Source organism: Varroa destructor, unplaced genomic scaffold (assembly GCF_002443255.2).
Source record: "Varroa destructor unplaced genomic scaffold, Vdes_3.0 BEIS01000001.1, whole genome shotgun sequence".
NCBI lineage: Eukaryota > Metazoa > Arthropoda > Arachnida > Mesostigmata > Varroidae > Varroa > Varroa destructor.
The window spans coordinates 16,737,946-16,752,478 of NW_019211454.1; the positions used below are offsets into that span (position 1 = coordinate 16,737,946).

Below are 14,533 nucleotides of genomic sequence, written 5' to 3' on the forward strand. Positions count from 1 at the left end.
GCTGGTTGGTACACATAGAATCAGCTGTGGCTGCTGATGCTGCTGCTGCTGCTGCTGCTGTTGCTCTCGGCCGCCATGGCAAGAGCGAGGGTGGGAGTTGATGGTCGTTGGCGGGAAATTTGAATTACGCGCGCCCCACCACAGCATCGAACAAAAGGAGATTGAGGTGCTGCGATCTTGCGTTGGCCCACACTTGGTGCTGGTTGTGACGATGTGGTTTTTCTTTCGTTCGACCATTTTAATTTCCAACAAGTCCACAGAATCAGCTTTTCTTAGGCAGTGGCACATAGAAAACTTTTGTTCCTCGGGACATATGCATATCGGAACTATGACACTGGGCTACGATAAGTGGACGTATTGTAAATCAATGCCGAAAAAAGAGGGAATCACTTGTAAGCAGAATGAGGACAACCGATTTCTGTGAACGAAATCTGCACAGTGATACCGAAGCAGATTCTAGAAGGAACACCTAGAAGTCAGCTAAGGACGAACGGATATAGTCCATTAGTTGTAACTATGCTGACCGTGTTGCAATGATGTAAGTAGGGTGCTATAGGGGCTCAGTTATCTAAAACGGAATTTCTGGATAAAAAGACGTTAGAGGTCGTTTTCGTTCTAGTTTGGCGTTTACCGTACGCTTAATTCGGAACAACAGAACTTCTTTTAGATGTTCTATAGACGGAAAAATACTTACAACCGAAATTAATAAATGCTCATTTATATAGGGTATAGACTGGCACAAATAAGCTCGATATGAAATTGAAATAGTAAAAGAGGGAAGAACAAGTGGTACGCAAGGGCGGTACAGATGGCGCGGTACATTTTATTAGTATGGAAATAAAATTAATTTGATTCGGCTGTAAACAGCGTGAGAAATTATAGCTCTACAGATATGTACATGCCTAAAAGAAACAGTATCTGTTCAGCTGAATAACACATGCGGCCAGTTACCTCTGAAGATTGCTATATGTTGTCAAAGAGCTCGGGTAAGTAGATTCTTTTCAGCTCCCGAGGCTACACGGAGAATACGAACTAGAGAATGATTCCTAAGCCTGCTGTTGCGTGTATTTCAGAAAAATGTCAGTTGGCGTGAAGAGGAAGATCAGCTGCTAATGAAGAGTAGACAAGTCCATTCGCAGCACTGATAAGAACTTCAACCCAACAATCAGAAGAAGTCGGTGGAATTAAATATTTTCGTCACCCCCTTGGATACAGGCGGATAATTTGCCTTTCCATTTCCTTGTTAGCTTCTAAAAATGTTTCGCCACTGCTATAGAGTCCCTCATGACCGAATTCGATGGTAAATCTACGAACGATAGCGAATATTTAAGACACACAGAGACAGACACTCTCATATACCATGTTATGCTTAAGGACAGAGAGGATCGTGCGGGTTTCACACTATTACAGTTGGACACAGGTTATATCATAGTGTTTTTATGATACACTTAATCACTTGTGAGTCTGTTAGATTCTTATGATCAACGACTTTACTGAAATCCTAAATGACATGATGATAGCAGCAGTGGCAGCAGTCGAAGGATCCACTGTACAAAATTCGTTAGGACTCTCATAAGCACATGTTTACACACGAAATGCATTTTTCTAGGTGAATGGCGACTGATAATTTTCATTATTTTCACTTTTGGGTGTGGACGAACAAACCTGATTATAGATTAATTAAGTGATATTCCTGTATTTGTTCACGCAGCAAGAGACATGCAATTGAGTGCAATAAAGAAAGAGAGAGAATCCATGAGCAAATATATTTAATGAAGATTTTTCAATAACTAGATATCTTTTTCAAAGGTAATTTTACAAGACCCACCTTGTAATTTCCTTTTTCGCAGTTCTGCTTCGTAGTGATTTTGTGTCGCAAACCCGTTCGGATCCGAAGAAGCCACGACTCTTCGACTTCTGTTGGGTTACTCTTTATTATCGAGTAAGCACACACAGGAGTGTCATAAAATGAGCTCGGAAACTCACAGATCGATCGGGTCACGCAGCCTTCATTTGCCAAATGTTTTCATACATTAACCGTAAACTTCCAAATTAATTCTTACTGATTCGTGGAAGGAGTTAGCTGCTTTAAACAGAAGCTCACAATATATTGACTTCCGTTCGTGTGTTAATAGCTATATTCATTCTCTCAGGTTGACGAACCGATTTTCTCGCAGCTTTCTTCTTAGGGTTTTGAAGAACTTCGGTTTCACAGCCGTGAAGGCCCTTTCAGTTTATTCGGGTCACTAAAATGTCTCTGTCACATTTTAACTTGCTTTTCGATATCTAAGCCTCCGAAAATATCTATTACATCTGGATGTCTGAGGTTATTTTCCTCTATTCCTTTAGTTATTGTTTGGGTGCTTTTTTCTGCTCAAGAGCATGAAACAACAGAAAAAAACTGGCTTTCGGGTTTGTACTGCCAAGCTGGACCTGTAAATGCAGTTATGTGTGAACACGCCTTTAGAGGTCGACTCATTTCGAACGCGTTAACTATCCCTTTTCTCTTTAGCGGTAGTTGAATCTAGCGGTGTGGTGCGGAGATGTCGATGTTGGCTAGCGGTGACCCAGTATCTAAATGATTTAAGTACTATTACCACTTCTGCATTACATTTTTACATGGAAGTATAAACAATACATGTTTTGCGCCCAATTTTTATGTTTACATGCCCTAATGAAGTTTTTCTGTGCTTTTTTTTTTTGTAAATGCAATTCTGCCTCTTGTTTCGAATAGCGCGTTCTTCAAGGCATTCTGTATTGACAGATCTGTAATCTGGTATGGCAAAACTGCGCTATAATACGAGTGCAGAGTCATCCCAAGGTTTGTGAGAATTTGCAGAGTCGTCAAAGTTACGCGATATTAACACATTATTACATAGCATGATTCTTCGATAGCTATAATTACAAATTCTGCAGATATATAAATTTTATTTAAAGAATGGCGGTCTATATGGCGGCGAGTAATAGCCTGCTCTTCTAATTTTATCATGTGCCGGAAGCTTGCGTTCGGCTTCTACCGAATACCGTGAGATGTTGAGTCGGCGGTTCATCTCAAATTTACTCGTTCACTTTTAAAGCGAAGGTTTTTGCATATAAATGCTTTCATAGCCGATAGCGATTTGGTGCAAAAGTGACGTCGTTCATTGTCCTGTAATCAATAATATGCACGGTTTGAAACGACTGAACGCACACACTCTGTAATTCATGAGGGAATCCCTCCCTCTATTGACAGGATCCCTCATCTTTCAATCCAAGATCTTCTGAACAGTGCAGCGACTGACTTAACGATATAGAAATATCCTAAGTGGGTCATTAAAGTAAAGTAGGTCAAATGATCATGCCAACAAAGTCGACAATTCATCGTCACTAGCTACATCCGGCCGTTAGGTGCTTTACCGTTTCGGATGTAAATCCAATGCAGCTTAAAAGCGCTGAAATCATATTTTGTAAACGCTGGCCTATACTACTTCTTTGTCTCAAATTTTCAAGCAGTTCAAACGGCATCATGTCCAGCAAGAATGATAGTGAAGAAAAAGCTGCGGACATCAAATGCAGATAAGTGTTAAGCAGTCGTGTTGCAAACTGTTCGGAGAACGAGCTTGTTGAATTTCGAGTCTATCGCGTAAACTTAAATAGGCAAGTATTGAGGTGCGAAGGCTGTCGGAAGTGCTTTCCGACCGATCTTATCATATGGAAAAATTAACACACATGGAAAATGGTTGCAAGCGTTACTTTTTCTGATCATCAGTTGAGGGTGCCTTATCCCTATATATGTATCGGTGATGGCACATCTAACGAAGACACAAACAAAAATGTATTCAAGATAACTTTTATGAGTGAAATTGGTTTATACCAAAGTGCTTAGCCGAGGTCGGGCCAATGGATAGCAATCAAGTTAAGCGGATCAAGTTAACGGACTTTGTTGCAATATTTGATATCAGCCCTACGGCGACTCAGGCAGTAGGCCCTTAACACTGATGTTGAGATGTATCAGTACAATGTAATACAAATCATTCGTGAACTACCTCTTAATGTACCAGCCAATCGCAACGTTTTAGACATTTTAATCCATTGTAGTAACATAGGTAAGAAAAGATCATATAATCCACCTGAACATAGCTATCACACATCGTAGGGGGTCGCTTGACCTGTCTCCATGCCCTGAAAATTCTCTATTACAGCATAAATAAGCATTTTAATACTTAAAGCATGCCTAAAAGCAGTTCTCTCGAGTAGCACTTCTGGCTCTAAAAATAAGCATCTTCAAGTAAGATAAACGTTTTCTAAATTCGACGAGCAGCTTTGAACCCTTAGGACTCAAAAAGCAATTTTATAGCTTCTAGCTTAGTTCCATATCTGTATTATGTTGGCGCAGTGAGTTATTCGACAATTCACTGATGACAATCGATCATGGAATATCAGGGTATCTATAGATAAAGCAGACGAACGAAACGAATTTAGAGCTTTTGATATATTCTTAGTCTAAGTATGATCGACTGATGAATGGCCGTCTGTAGGTCATCTAAACAAACCTGTAATCATGAAATTAGGCAAGGAGGCCTTATGCAAAAGCGCAGTATGTGAATGGTACAAGAATTTCAAAAGTGGATTTTCGAGCGTTGAAGATCAGCGGAGCGGTGACCAGATGTGGGAATGGAGGACAAAACGTACTGTCGGAATCGGGGGGCCTTTATACAAAAGCAGAGTTCGGAGTCTAAGGCCTGTGTCGGCCAAAACTGATATTTTACATATAATGTGTTACACGATTTCAACTCAAATGCTGGAATATAAAAACTGAGTAAAAACCAAGTTTCTGGCGAATTGACTTCGGGTCAGTTGAGAATCGTTTAGTGTATTCCACACGCCATTGGCCCAATATTAATCGGCGGAAATCCCGCCTGGAAGCGTTCATAAAACGCCTTAGGCGAGGCACAGATCACACTCTACCGCCGTCGGATAGAAACCAGGAAAAAAAATGGCGTTGCTTTGGATAGAAATCATGTTCGATGCCATTGTCAGACAAACTTGGACCTAAGGTGATGGCAGAAAGGAGAAAGCAGATTCCCTTGATGCAATGGACATCAAGGGAATCGACCACGGTGAGAAACTCGCTGAAGGTGAAGCAATGAATGAAGTCCGCTTTCTTAAGTTTTCTAACACATATAGTCTGTTAGCACGGCAATCGAAAGCGCGCAGATGAGAACGCTACACCTTGTCGCCATATCCTAATTACTTCCTGTATTGAGCAAAGGAATATTTACCGTTGGCTTCAGTCCGCTTGTTCTCCCGACCTAAGTTTTTGTGATTACAAGGCTTTCGATGCCCGAGTGACAACCGGTGGGCAAGCATATTCTACCATCGATATACTTCGAGAAGCCATAGATAAAGAAATTACATATGCGAATTGAATTGGTAGGGCTATAGCTATTTAAAAGCCAGAGCGCTGCGACAAGCATACAAAAAATATTTAAGAGTACCTTTGGCGATTCCTAAGAAATGATCATTCTAGCCCAGCTACTTCAAAAGTTAATTCATTTCAATGTCTGCCGTATGTGTTTGTGACAATCTCATGTACTATCTATGCAACGAGCTGGTTACGAACAAGTGCTACTGGGGTTGATTGTTTTTTGCTGTTTAAATACTGCGCCCTCAAGGTACCAGAAATACTGCGTTTGAACAACAGTTAAAAACCCATCCATAGGCTGGAAAAGGCAGAAAAAAAGAGAACTTTTTGCCACGCAACTGCTTCGTTTTTTTTCGTTGCCTTCTTCACACAAAACAATGCTATACGTAATATTACAGCGTATAACAAACGGATGAAAGTGGGTATTGACCTTTATCTATAGACGTGCAGCAGAAATATATATATTTTTAAATGTTTGTCTTAATAGAAAATCGCAAGAAGTGAATCAGCTTATTCAAAACAATGTAAATATAGATAATTTATGTAATGTTCAAATTTTCGAGTGCTCATAGCTTACTCATTTTAATTAAACACCGGTTCGCTCAAAGAAAGCACAGCTTTATGGAAATATCAATGCCAGTTGAGTCCATTGAAAACTTTGAATGACAGAGCGTTGACAAAATTATCTGGTGTGTAAGGAGATTGATTGTTATTGATATTGTATTTATTTTATTAAACAAAGCTTGCTCATCAAACAGGTGTGAGGTGTACGAATGACCTATCGTAATGAGGATGTGATAAATGAGGGTGATGGATGTTTTACGAGTAAGCAGAAGTTAAACAACCAATGTGTTGTTTAACCCGCTCCTGTAGAACGATACGAAGCTGATCAGGTGTACCCAGCTCTAAGCGTAAGTCTTTCGCTGCTGCGATTGTCGAAGTTTGTTCGCTATTTTCGCTCTATGTCCGATGTCCTGTACTTCAATAGTAATTTGTTTTATGAAAACATGACCTATAATGCATGCAAGCCTGTTACTGGCTAGAGTTATGTTTGTGATAATGTAATAAATGTACAAGAAACAGGACAACTTACAGTTGAGCAAACGGCGCTTGCTTCGTCGCAGTTATTTGTGGCGCACATACATAAGTCCTCATTTACTTACCGGTCTCCGCGTTGTTCGCGAACGGTCTTGGTCTCTGTGTATAAGGTTAATGTTTACCGCATTTTTCGCGTAGATAGAATGGCCATACAGGTAACGAACATCCATAGATAGGTACGCAACCATCCATAAGATCAACAACCATTTAACGGGACCCAACAAAATAGAAGATTGTGGAGGAGGTTAGTAATACGGGTTGCAGTGATCAAGTCAGTTTTCCATAATTAACTATTTCATCCTAAAACTCGAGGCTCTGGTTTGAACAGGCTATTCTCAAATCATTCCGATCTGGGTCGGCAGCTTCATAGAACTTCTGAACCCTTAAACGAAGCCGTCGCAACCTTAACATATGCCGACGGCGTACACTGAGACTGTCTCCAATAGGCCTTTTGGCTGTTCAGTCATAGAAGAACCACAGATTGTTTAATTTACGAGTAAGTTATGCAGGCCCAAAATTGCATATCTAGAAGTAGATAGAAGAGTCAAAATCGTCGCAGTTTTCAGCGCATGCGGTTTGCTCGTATCCGCCATTGGGCTTTTACACAATAAAGAAAAATATACTAAAATAATTTACATTGTACTTGTGCACGGGATGCTGAGTCAACGTGGGAAAACGGCGAAAACTTCTTACAATATTTATGTCTCTGTTATAGAAGAATGTTCTTCTTTCAGGTATTTTACTATTTACTTGATGGTGAGGTATGGAACTTGAGATAATATTATGCTACGGTGGTTCCGTGACTCCTGATCTAGTATATATTCACTTCGCACATAGCGGTTCATTTGTTGTTGGGTTATCGCTATTAGCATCGTTCGTTCCGAAACCTTGATTCCTAAATTATATTTTGTTTAACGACTGAATCATGGCAAAATAGACATTATGCTTCGTAATTACTAGAGCCAAAATGAAAAAAAAAGCTCATCCTCGCGCAAAACTGGAAAACAATTTAAGTCGCCTTTCTAAAAGCTGTAAAGTCATTCTTCGAGTCTAAATTTCTCTCTGCCAGTTTTACCAAGAAGATTTAACAGTTGCTATAAGTAAGTATCAGATCGTTTCAAGCCGTATATACAATAACCAAATTGCTTTAATTTTGAAAAGTATCAATACCACTTAGTCAATATGAGCTCGGCTGCTCAGACGTGATCTGACTGAAATACATTCAGTGAATGCACAGAGTAAGTTTGGTGCCTAGGAATAGGCGAGTTGAGAATTTCATTAGACTATCACTAGTTGAAACGTCCGCATACACTAGACAAGAAAGGGTTCTGGTCAAAAAGTTGACTTTGTTTTTGCTAAATTACAACGATTGGTCTGACGTGGGACGAAGAAGCCGTAACTGTGACGAGGGTTAGCTCGGACTTGCCGTCCGCCAATTGTCCATGCAAACCCTGTTCCAACTTTTGCCGGCCATAAGGGAACAAAAAATATGGACTCGGTTCGACAAACAGCTATCGATTTCGACAAACTGCCCATACCGTTCATCGGCTAACACACAGAAACGTTTCACGACAGAATGAGGTCATAAACTATTTACTCTTTTGAGATCGAATGCGCTATTTGTTATCGCTAAGCACCAGCTTGTCGTCGTATTCTCGTGAGTGGCAGATCAACTCCTTCGTCGACTCTGGAAGACGAATTATTAAGGAAACATAGTATATTATCAAGGAAATAAAGTATTGTTGAAGTTAAATGATATGTTGATCTTTACGCTAGTACGTTCATAGAATATAAAAATAATACAAGTAATTATTACAGGGTAACGTTACGAAAATCCTTTGGAGCAGTCATCTATAACTGAATTGATTCGGCAGAAAGATTCTGCACGGACGTAATCAGTGAATAGAGGTTTCCGTCCGTATAAAAGCAAGTACCAAATTAAGAAAAATACCATATTATTATTATAATTATATATTATATTATATTATATATATTAGACTTATCCTATATTTATAGAAACAAAACAAAACATTACTGCAATAAATGTGAAACATTGTTTACAGGATAGGGTAGTATGTCGATTTTCGTGCAGACATAAAAACCTATCTTGCCACCCTAGGGATCGGAGTCATTCGACAAACTGCGAGAAACCCGATCGTAATAAAAGCTTCTTTCACATATGACATATGGTTATTTCTATCGAAGCGTAATAGACTGAGCCAGACTAATGACACGGAAGAGTTCAGGCCAGAGGCAAACACAGATGTCACCAGAGGGTCCAAGTATTGACCGCTGCGTAATTATTATGTAATTTCATACAAAATAATAATCTAAAGTGTTTTCTCAAATAAACACCGACTTTTATCCCAGATAGCGTCGATCTCAACAGTGGGGAGGGAGAACGATATAACCTAAAGATAAGAGCAATTTTGAACACATACGAATAAACATCCGCTGACGGCGTCGGTGTCAGCACCCAAGAGATAATTTCGAAATATAATTTAATTCGTCGATTGTAGTTACACAATTATGGTCATTTGCGTGTGAAAGCGTGCTTAGTATCCTATAAAGCTGTACGAGGTAAGTACGAAACAGAGCGGCGGCCTGTTTGTGAAGAATCAAAACACATTATCCGACTTGAATTATTCTAAATTTAAAACAAGCTAACCTCCCGCATTTGCACCCAAACTCTCTGACATTCCGTGAATTAAAGTTAGCGGTGGTGTTTATATAACCAGGAGCAGAAGGACAAAATTTAACCTAAGGTACTCTCAAAGGAGAATAAGATCTTTAGTACTGTTTATAGTGAGATTATGATTTTGCGCTAATCAAAAAGGAAGTTTCAGATCGTAGAAGAGATCACTCTCATTTTTCTTGCTGTTTACTATTCGTGTTAAATCTTTCTTCTGTTAGTATTAAATCTGGTAAACACGGGCGTTGAAACTTTTTTATGACCACGTTAAAGTTATTTTCAGACAGGCGTTGACAAGTCTGCAATTATTAGAAATATAAGTTGTTCTTTTTAGTAGATTTTTTCAAAATAAGCCAACATGCAATGTCATTCTCTCCTACGGACCGCTATGTGAAAATCATCCGTTTTGAGGTAGTCGGGCTCCCAAAAGCTTTGTACAGCGCTGGTACATGCACGCCCATTGATACACTACTATCGTCCCCACTTTTGCTGAGAAGCGGAACTCATTTGAAATTGGATAAAAATGGAACGACCTTTGAGTTTCTTAAACTCTAAAGAAACCCTCCCCACTGGCAAAGAAGTATAGATAACCGCCATTGGCCGTCTTGGTTCAAATGGGTTGTGGCGACAGCTCAGTTAATGACCCTTATAAACTTAATGGCGAAGTCCAAGTCGTATTGGATCGAGGGGGACATGCTCTGTAGAAAGCGCGCTATTCTGTTAGCCACGGTCAGACGTCAAGCGCGTACAAGTTCTAAGTGACACGAACTTTCAGGAATCACATCTTCGACGTACATTTTTCATTTATGTTAATTACATTGAAGCTAACTTGACACTGGGTTCGTGATTGTGAACACTAACAATTTTTTTACGCAAGCAATCGTAAAAAGAAGCATCGGCAAGAGTTCCCAGGGCAAACTTTGATCGGGGAAGGATCGGGAAGGAATATTGCCCTTCGTCAACAAACGAAATATATCCTCCCGTACGTTGATGCAGATGGATGGCGATATGATGTATGGCGGTGACTCTTAACTTATGTCTGATACTTAACACAGAGTAATATAGATTTGTTCATTTATACATTAAACTAAACGTATAATAAGCTAAACTAATCGTCTAAAAGTTAACTGGCCATATGTAAGTTAAGGTTATGTCTAATTGTTGTTGAAGGTGCGTCCAGAATATCCTACAGCGATCTTGTTACTTACTTGCCAACAAGGAAAAACCATTTGCGCAACAGAATCTAGAACATCAATCTAGACATTCATAGTTATTTTATCGCCTGTAAGATAGATTCTACTGAATGCGATTTCCTCACATAAACGAACCGGCATCACGCTCGACAGAAGCGCCAGTGTTCATCAAATAGGTTTCATACCGCTCAGCATAATGGTACAGGTATCAATTAAGCTAGTACGTCGAGATAATCTGTTTCATCGTTGTCAGTGCTACGATGACTTCTCAGAAGATAAAAATATCTTCATTTGCCAATTCAGACTTGGCTAATGTAAGAAGATTATTTGTTTTGCCGTGAATAGAAGATGTTAGAAAAATCTGATAACAGGACTACCAAAGATCTTCATGGGGTTGACAATGCACTATTCAGCCCTTGCCGAATCAGAATAAGGGGCTGGTGTTCTAGCTAGCTAGCTTTTGAAACGATAAACTAACTCTAATCATACAGAACGGGTATCGTTCATTTAGTACGGACAAATCCGGACATGACTTTCCGGACATATTGAAATAACCACTGCGCGCAGTGTCGATCTTTAGAATTTCATATAAGACATAAGCTAGTTAATATTAATTCAGAATGGAAATTTAATTTTTTTTTATTGAGGTTGATTCATCCTTTTGTACATAATCCCTATTCTGTGCTTAGACATTTTGCGGCGTTCTTCCAAAACAGATATACCCGACAAATCAATTGGTTTGTTTGAAGATGATTGTCACTGTACTAAAAGCTTAAAAACAGCTAGAAGTCAAATCGGGAATCGATCTAAAAAACTACTTCTAAGCCTCAGCCAACGTTCGGCCTGGAGTGCCTTATAACTTCCGTTTCTCAACACTCTCTTACTAGAGGAGACAAATGTGGCAGACACTTAGACAACCGAAATTCCGCATCATTGGTATTTTTGCCATCGTTAACAACTAGCTTATGACACGCTACATTGCGTTTATTGAATTGTGCTTTTAGTTTCTCCAGCTCATTGCGATTTTTTCCAGTTACCAGCTTCAGATTATCTAGAGCAATTGGACGGTATTTGCCAATACGTTCGTCAACGAAGCTAACAAAAAATACATTTTAAAGGGGTTGAATTGTTACTTTATATAGCTTTTGTCTTGAAGTGAATAGAACACCATAGCCGATTTACGACAAGCTCGCTTATTGCAATATGGCTAAACGTAGTTCTGCCGGTTGTATTGAAACGCCGGTCGTTTTCTCTATCTTGCATGTTTGTATTAGCTAGTTTTTTAATTATACTAAATACACTAGAGTTTTGCTGCTATTTATCGCAGAAAGAAGTACTACACCTTCAGCTTCATAATCGTATTTATGAAATCACACAGACACGAAACGAGTTTCATAACAAACAATGGATGCGCGTCCGAGATCCGAGTCGTGAGCATGACGCCGCCACCTACCACTATGATGTTCCTTTTAGAAATTATTTAATATGAATATGAATTCATATAAATAGTACTTTTCATTCGCTTTCTTGCCCTTTTCACTACTTTTTCGTTTCGACAAGCCACTTTTTTACATACTCAGGGAGACGGATCGACTCTCTATAGCGACTCCTCGGTACACTGCTAAATGGATTGTCCATGATCTCCCGATGGCAGAATTCGGCTCTGTACATTTCTCCACACGTTGCTCCGACAAATAAAGCACTGCATATCATGCTAAAGCATGGCTGGACGTCAACTGACGCCAGAGCTTGTCCACTGCCAGATTCGTTGCGCCATCACCGTTGTGTGTTTTTGTTGATACCTACAATAGAGGGAAACGGAGCTGTACAAGGTTGTGCGCCGATTAACGAGTCCTTCCTCCGCTGCTGAGCGGTGCGAAAGGGCGGCGTAGGATGATAGGGCCTACCTACGGCCTTTCCCATTGCCGCGAAGAGTTTTTAACTATTGGTATCGCTGTCCTTACGCAAGGTTTCGCTAACAGTACTAAAATATACGACATATATTATATATATATTAATATAAAATCAATGGATGTTTTCCGGTGCTGCTGCCTTAGCAAAACATCGCTTAAGACGGCTGGCGTCTAGTTCCGTCACGAAAGGAAGTCTGTGCCTAATTTTAAATTTGGTATCCCGAATTCTAGTAAGCAAACATATTACTGCACCATCACAGGAAAAGCTGTAGTAATCTATCACACTGTGTATTTACACGCCCTGTAAATTGAAGCTATAAGATGGATGGAGTAGGGGTAGTTTCAAGAAGAAGTCTAGACAGAATAAATACACGGAGCAGGTAACATTTGTTTAAGGCTTCACAAAGGGATGCTGATGGTATGACAAGTAGGCTTTAGACGACAGTAACGCGCCGCTGAATGGCGTTTACACTTGTGAAGTCTCACAGGTATGGGCGCCCGATTAAGTCGTCTAACGATATATGCACCAAGGCATAGGTTTCAGTATTTTCAGCTGCAGCGACAACAGTAAACCCCGCCTCGTTTCGACAGTGCGGCAGTTGACGCCCCTTGACCACACCAACAATGGGGATCAGCGAGAACACAGTTACAATTTTCAAGAATACGGTTTTGGTTCTAGATAAGTGGCAAATGCGGTTAAGGTACTGGCAGGCAAAGCTATGCAAGTCAAAGCACACGTGTGTCCCTCACAAACCTTATCAGTACTCCCAGTAATATACGCGTTTCTCGTAGAAGGGGAGGAAAAATAACAATGTTGGCGCTGTTATTCGAAGCTAATTTAACTAGAGGGAAGCTTGTATAACTATTGCTGGTATGCATGCAATTTCAGCCGGCGAAGAAGAACAGATTGCCTTGTGCGGTCAGTTTAACATAGGGAAGAAAGGAGCACCCCTGAAATAAAGAACGAGCCCAGGTGAGTTGGCGAACTCGAGTGGAAATAGAACAAGCGAGGGGGAGAGAAGGAAAGACAGTCTGTCTAAGGCCTAGTGACAGGAACTAAGAGAACAACTTAGACGCTTCTTCAGGTCGCTCAAGCGGACAGACCTTTGTCGAACGTAGGGTTTGACAGGGTCTGTAGCGGCCAGCAGGCGACTGGCAAAGTCGAAAACCCGAACACGTAGACCGCCTGCGTATATCTCTGTTTAGGCATGCGTCCGTGTGTCGGTCTGTCTGTTGGGAAGTATGGTGGCAGCAAGCGCTCAAAGTAGCGTGAAGCAAGCCTACTTTGTGCTCTGTTTTCTACTTCGTTCGCACAACTGCTACCCTTAACCCTATACTGTATAAAACCTGCTCACTTGTCGTTTCTTTTTATCGTCCTTGTCGACAACGAACACGATTATCCGTCTTTAGTACCGCCGTCGTCAGCTAGGTCTCCTCTGTCGTCGAAAGTCTTGCAGAACAGAGGGAAGGCGGTCTCCACACTTGCTTTCCTGCTCTAGCTTGTGTGAGGCGCTTCTGCCTCTCTCCTTCTCCCCCAGAGGCGGTAACGACAACTCCTGGGGTTGGTGAGGCTCGTCCTACTGATTCTACTAGTAACTATGTTCGTTGGTCTGAGAATATTGTCACTACCAACCATCATCTCATTGTGGTATGTGTCTACCTGTTGTTGAGTGGATTCGCGTTGATACGAGTTTAGGTGTCAGAAAGTGAGGGGTGTGGGGAGCCGACGATCGATGCAGCCTGAAGGTGGCCAAATCTCACCACTAACATAACCAAGGTGGTGGTTGCAGTGGGACTCGTGGGTAGTTTCGAAATGCGTTTATTCACTCGATCCATTCGTATGTCTTGCCGCTACCACGAGCAGCAGTTGCTGGAGCGGCGACAGCATCGCTGTTGAGTTGTGTTGGCAGGAAGCTGCCCGCTGATCACGCTGGTAACAGCTAACCACTGGCTTAGTCAAACCCGTTAAAGCTTAGCGTCATCGTTACGTGCAACCGACTTGCCTGATTTCTTCTTGATTCCCTCCAAACTAGCTAACTCGCTTGCGGTCGCGTGTTCCCTAGCCGCCTTTAGTTGGCAGACGTGAACGTCCGCTCCGACCGCTGCCTTTGCTGGCTCCGCGTTCTGTCCACTCCGTAGCAGCTGTAACAGAGGTGCAGCCGTGGCGCCGTAACGCAGCTTGCCGCCGTTGCCGTGGTGGTATTTGACGTAGGGTCCGAGGTCCGTGTGCTTG

General features: G+C 41.1%; 1 long non-coding RNA gene across 2 annotated transcripts; it reads left to right on the plus strand.

Annotated features, from left to right (window-relative positions):
• Positions 1–18: 18 nt before the first annotated feature.
• Positions 19–8,335, plus strand: LOC147758315 (uncharacterized). Of its 2 annotated transcripts, XR_015318386.1 has the most exons (5): positions 69–538; positions 1,074–1,942; positions 2,735–2,821; positions 6,163–6,315; positions 8,321–8,335. It is a non-coding gene; the product is annotated as an uncharacterized LOC147758315 (long non-coding RNA). The 2 variants fall into 2 exon arrangements; XR_015318387.1 differs by lacking the exons at positions 2,735–2,821; positions 6,163–6,315; positions 8,321–8,335 and having other exon boundaries at positions 19–538; positions 1,074–1,768.
• Positions 8,336–14,533: the final 6,198 nt, after the last annotated feature.